We start from the raw sequence: 5,791 nt of genomic DNA, 5'->3' as shown, positions 1-5,791 counted from the left end.
AGGTGGCAGTGCATCTTTCACGTGGCCGGTATCTCCGGATACAATGACCCTATCTACCTTTGACTCCACTTTCAAGGAATAATGGATCAGTATTCCCAGATCTCTCTGTTCTACCGCACTCTTTAGTGTCCTATCTCTCACTGTGTTAGTCCTGTCCTGGTTTGTGCTCCTGAAGTGCAACACCCCACACTCGTCTGCATTAAATTCCACCTGTCATTTTTAGCCCACTTTTCCAGCTGCTCCAGATCCCATTGCAAGCTTTGATAGCCTTCCTCTCTGTTCACTAAACACCACCCAATCTTGCAGCCATCTGCAAATTTGCTGACCCCGCTTACCACATTATCATTGATATAGATCAAAGTTCAAAGTAAACGTATTATCAAAGTACATCTAAGTCAGCATATACAACCCCGAACCTTGAACAGTGAGATCCATTTTCAAATGACAATGGACCTAGCACCAATCCCAGCAGAACACCACTAGTCACAGGCCTTCAAACAAAGAGGCAACCATCTATTACCACTCTCTGGCTTCTCCCACAAAGCCAGTATTGAATCCAGTTTATCACCTTATCCTAGGTGCCAAGCTATAGAACCTTCTTGACCAGCCTCTCATTTGGGACTTTGTCTTGCTAAAGCGGACGTAGTCAATGTCCACTGCCTTTCATTTATCAACTTTCCTGGTAATCTCTTTAAACTCAATGGGATTAGTTAGACACAACCTACTATGCACAAAGCCATGTTGACTATCCCTAATATTTACTTAACTGGTCCTTTAGAATACCTTTTGATACTTAAATAAACCAGAAGGCTGGAATACTTTGTGCCGTTGTGGAACCATAAAAGCCATTGTTTTTACATAGGCCACCTTTATGAAATCAGTTAATCGTTCAACGTAGTTTTCATTTTCAGAAAATTAGATTCTGGGCAGTTTCCACTCCCACTCTGGCCACTCTACTGTGTCTCTGTTCTCCAACACTGTTTCAATGAAGCACAAAGTATTTTCAGACATTGTTAAAATTCAATTCCTACTAATCCTGGTCTTTGACTAGCAGTTCATCCGTGATGTTTTGTGTCTCATTGCAAGATGTCCCTGTATGTCAAACTACTCAGCAAATCATCCAGCAGCGGATCTCTGCCTGCAACTCTCTGAAACTGACATTAACATGGTGTTAAAATGTGGTTCATGTTGATACCCTCATCATTCAAACAGCAGCTTTTGAGAGCACTCACTTCAAGTTCAAGTTCAAGTTCAGCTTATCGTCATCCAACCATACACATGTACACTACCAGACGAAACAACGTTCCTACAGACCCAGGTGCACAGCATAGAACATATAACTCACTTAACGCAGAAAGTAACATTACCACAAATAAATTAACAAGTAATAAGGTGCATGTATGAAACAAGAAAAAAGTCTGCAGATGCTGGAAATCCGAGCAACACACACACAAAATGCTGGAGAAACTCACCAGACCAGGCATCATCTATGGAAAAAGGCACATGGAAGGACCCGCTGAAGGGTTTCAGCCTGAAACGTCGACTGTGATTTTTCCCCTGGATGCTGCCTGACCTGCTGAGTCCCTCCAGCATTTTATGTGAGGTGCATGTACAATACAAGTTAACAAGTAAACAGTTTTATAACTGCTCATTTTTTAACTTGTATCACATATGCACCTTATTATTTGTTAATAATACCACTGGTGCTTCATGCGTGACGAGACCTGGATGGTGGCAGGAAGTTCAGTTGTTGCATGGCTTGAGAGAAGAAACTGTTTCCCATCCTAGCAGTTGTTGTCTTAATGCTATGGCACCTCTGGCCTGATGGTAAGGGGGGGTCAACGAGGTTGTTGGACAGTTGGTAGAGATAATTGACAATGCTAAGTGCCCTGCGTACATAGTGCTCCTGATAAATCTCTCTAATGGGTGGAAGAGTGACCCTGGTGATTCTCTCAGCAGTCTTTCCAATCCTTATTCCTGCTGAGTTCCTTTTTTTCCTGCACTAAGCCATAAAATGATATGCAAAGTATTTTGTTTCTGTAAACCCATCCATTATGTCAAGAAACTAAAAGATAAATGTTGAACAAGGATTTGGTGTTGCAATGATATTTATTTGGTGTGGCACTGTAGTGTAGGGGTTACCTCAGTCACGTTCCAGCGCCGGCTCCCAACCATTGAGCACATCTACATGAAGCGTGGCCGTAGAAAAGCAGCATCCATCATCAAAGACCTTCACCACTCAGGCCATGCTCTTTCCTCGCTGCTGCCATGCGGTAGAAGGTACAGGAGCCTCAGGACTTGCACCAGCAGATTGAAGACAGTTACTACCCCTCCACCATCAGGCTCTTGAACAAAAGACAGTAACTACGCTCATTCTATTTCTGGTGTTCCCACAACCAATGGTCTCGCTTTAAGAACACTTTAACTTGTTATTTCATGCTCTTGTTATTTATTTACACTTGCATTTCCACAGTTTGTTGTTCATTGATCATGTTTATAGTTACTGTTCTATAGATTTTCTAAATATGTATGTGGTGACATGTATGTACTCTGATAATAAAATGTACTTTCAACCTTGAACTTTGAATTTTGTGAGATCTGGATTCGATACCCATCAGTGTCTGTAAGGAGTTTGTATGTTCTGCCCTTGACTGTGTGGGTTTCCTCCGGGAGTTCCATTTTCCTCCTATATTGCAAAGATGTACGAGTAATTTGTGGGCATGCTATGCTGGTGCCAGAAGCAGGGCTACGTATCTAGGCTGCCCAGCACGACCTGCACAAACGATCCACTTCACTCTATGATTCAGCATGCATGTGACAAATAAAGCTAATCTTTATATTCTAATCAGCTAAAGCACAAATGATATCTTGGTGACTGGTATTTTTCCAAATGAACATGTGAAATTTAATGACACATTTTTGTTCAGTTTACTGCTGTCAGTTTTTCACTTCCTCATCACTTCATTGTAAGTTTTTGTGATAGCAAGCAACACATTTTCGTTCATGTCATTTCATTCAAAGGCAAGTTGTTGGGCCCAGAGAATCACATTTTGTAAAACGTTCATCACATTCTAAAGTTACTCAGTCTGGAGCAGGCTGTGGATTGAGGTGAGTGACACTCCCCTCCACCCCCACCCCACCATTTTAACCATGTTTTACAGGAGAACCATCAAGAGTATCCTGACCAGCTACTTCAACATCTGATATGGAACTTAGAAGGCATCTGACCACAAGTCCCTTTAAAGGATGGTGCGGACTGCAGAGAGGATCATCGGGGTCTCTCTGTCACCTATTAGAGATATCTAAAAGGAGTGCTGTACACACAGGACTCCTACCATTATCAATGATCCACCCCTCCCTCCGTCCAACAACCACTTTGACCACCCACCGTCAGGTAGGGGGTACCAGAGCATTAGGACAAGAATTGTTAGGCTTCTTCCATCAGCCCATAAGACTTCTGAATTCCCTGCCACCATCCAGGTCTTATCATTAATGAGGCACCAGTAATGCTATAACTTTTTAACTTGTATCATATATGCCCCTTATTATTTGTTAAGTTATTTGTTCTAATAATATTTTATGTGTTAAGTGTGTAAGTTATATGTTCGGTGTTGTGCACCTTGGGCTGTATAGGGACATTGTTTCATTTGGCAGTGCACATGTTTAAAGTTGAAAGACAATAAACTGAACAAGTTTGAATTTGAACTTCAACATACTTCAGGAAAGTGCTGCAATCAAATGGCAAATGCAGACACGAAACAGTGACAAGTTGCAGCCTTTGAATGGTTAAACGCAAGCATTTTAAGAAAGTGAAGCAACACTTTAATGAAAGTTGCAGAATGATACTTAAACGTGAATTAAGTTTTACTAAACTATCTGAAGCATTGGTCGATGACACAGGGATGTGGTGTTTAAAAAGGATGTAAATTTAAAGTTTCTTTCCTATTCATTATTTCAAAATACAGAGCTGTTATGCAGGTCTCTAATTTGATTATTTTGTGTTTAACATTTCCACAATCCCCAGCTGGATGGACACTTTCACGAGACTTTGTCTATTAAGATCAGGTACCAGGAATGCTGCGTGACTGTGATCGTTTCTGTCATGTGCTTTAATACACGGTGAGGGACAGTGACCTCATTTGGGCAGTGGTGAGCATGGTGACAAATTGGCTTCCCTTTCCTTTCCGGTTCCATATCCTCACGAGCCTGTTTGAAGGTCACCACACTTCACTGCTTTCACACCAAATCCTTCAGGGAAACCTTTGTTTTTCTTTTGTTCAAATGGTCCTCAGTTCCCAAGGTTCAGACCAGGAAACACCACTTTTGGCACATACACTGAAAAGAAAACACTAATAGTCTATTCGAAAGCACGATGAATTATGCCAGGAATGTTTCAGAATACGGCATAAACTTAAAAATTATTATGCAGAGCCAATATATAGACCATTATTACCACAAACAGACCACCAATAGAACCACCTTATTTTGGATTCCAGGTTTCCAATAATAGGTAAATATGATTCAACAAAATAATAAAGATTATTTCATGGGTTAGGATGAACAGAGATGTTACCATTTACCCTGTGAATAACTGATTCTCCTATCTCCAGTCCCTATCTTCACCCCTGGACTAACACTAAGGCACTATAGTCAAGGCAAACATCCTGGAATTCAGAATGCTGATTCCTGCAATAATCCAAACCCTGGCAAATGAGGCTTCCGGACCAATTTTAGGCTGGCTTTGGGCACTGTGTAGAAAATTCTGGGCCTTAATAAAGTTCCACCCCTTGACTGGGCTGAAAAACAAAATAATTCACGTACTTGCTCTTTACTTCCTTGGAGTTATAAAATTATTAGCTTTTTTAAATCATGCAATAATAACATATGAGAAAAGTAAAATTTTAGATGTATAAATGTTATTTTTAACTGAGTGATATAATTGATTAAAACATTGTGGTTTCTTTATATGAGATTTAGGTTTCAGATCTGGAATGAAGAGAGAAAAGGTTTCCCTCAAAAGGTCAAAAGCAAAATTAATATGATTAATACCAATTGAGCCTCTAATGAATCTGTCTGTGATTTAATACCAAATTAACAGTCCTTCACATGCATGCTCAAGTAAAATAAGGGCAATTTCACAACCAGGCAGCAGGGGGCACTTAATGCACATTGTTAAGGAAGATCAGAGTACCTTTGGTCTTTAAGTGACTGTGACCTGGAAGTGCTTCCGGCTGGAGGACCAGCTATTTTTTACACAGTGCTCATTGTATTACAGGGCTACTTATCCAGGGACCTTCACTGTTAACACGGAGACCTGAATTCGAAACCAACCATGGACAATGGAGACAAATTCAGTACAATACATAAACCTGGATTGAAAAATAATTACCAGTAAGACTGACCACGGAACTGCTAGATTATTATTTAACCATACGTTGCTCAGAGATGCTCTCTAAGGAAGGAAAGCTGCCATTTTACCAAATGTGGCCTGCACTTGGCTCTACACTAATAGTTATGGGGCTGATTCCCAATGGCCTCCCCAAGAGGCTGAGCAACCCACACAGTTTTAGTGAAATGGGAGGGGAGATAAAATATTTTACCAGTGATACCCAAATCCAGTGAATAAAGTTCAATGTTCAAAGTAAAATTTATTTTCACTGTACATATCTGTCACCACATACAACCCTAAGATACTTTTACCTGCGGACATGCTCAGCAAATCTTTAGAATAGTAGCTGACAATAAAATATATATAGCCACATTCTTTAGCACTGATGTTGCAACAATGATT

This window comes from Hypanus sabinus, chromosome 4, assembly GCF_030144855.1.
Source record: "Hypanus sabinus isolate sHypSab1 chromosome 4, sHypSab1.hap1, whole genome shotgun sequence".
In the NCBI taxonomy this organism is placed as follows: domain Eukaryota; kingdom Metazoa; phylum Chordata; class Chondrichthyes; order Myliobatiformes; family Dasyatidae; genus Hypanus; species Hypanus sabinus.
The sequence above is the reverse complement of the archived record's forward strand: the minus strand, read 5'-3'. Positions refer to the sequence as shown.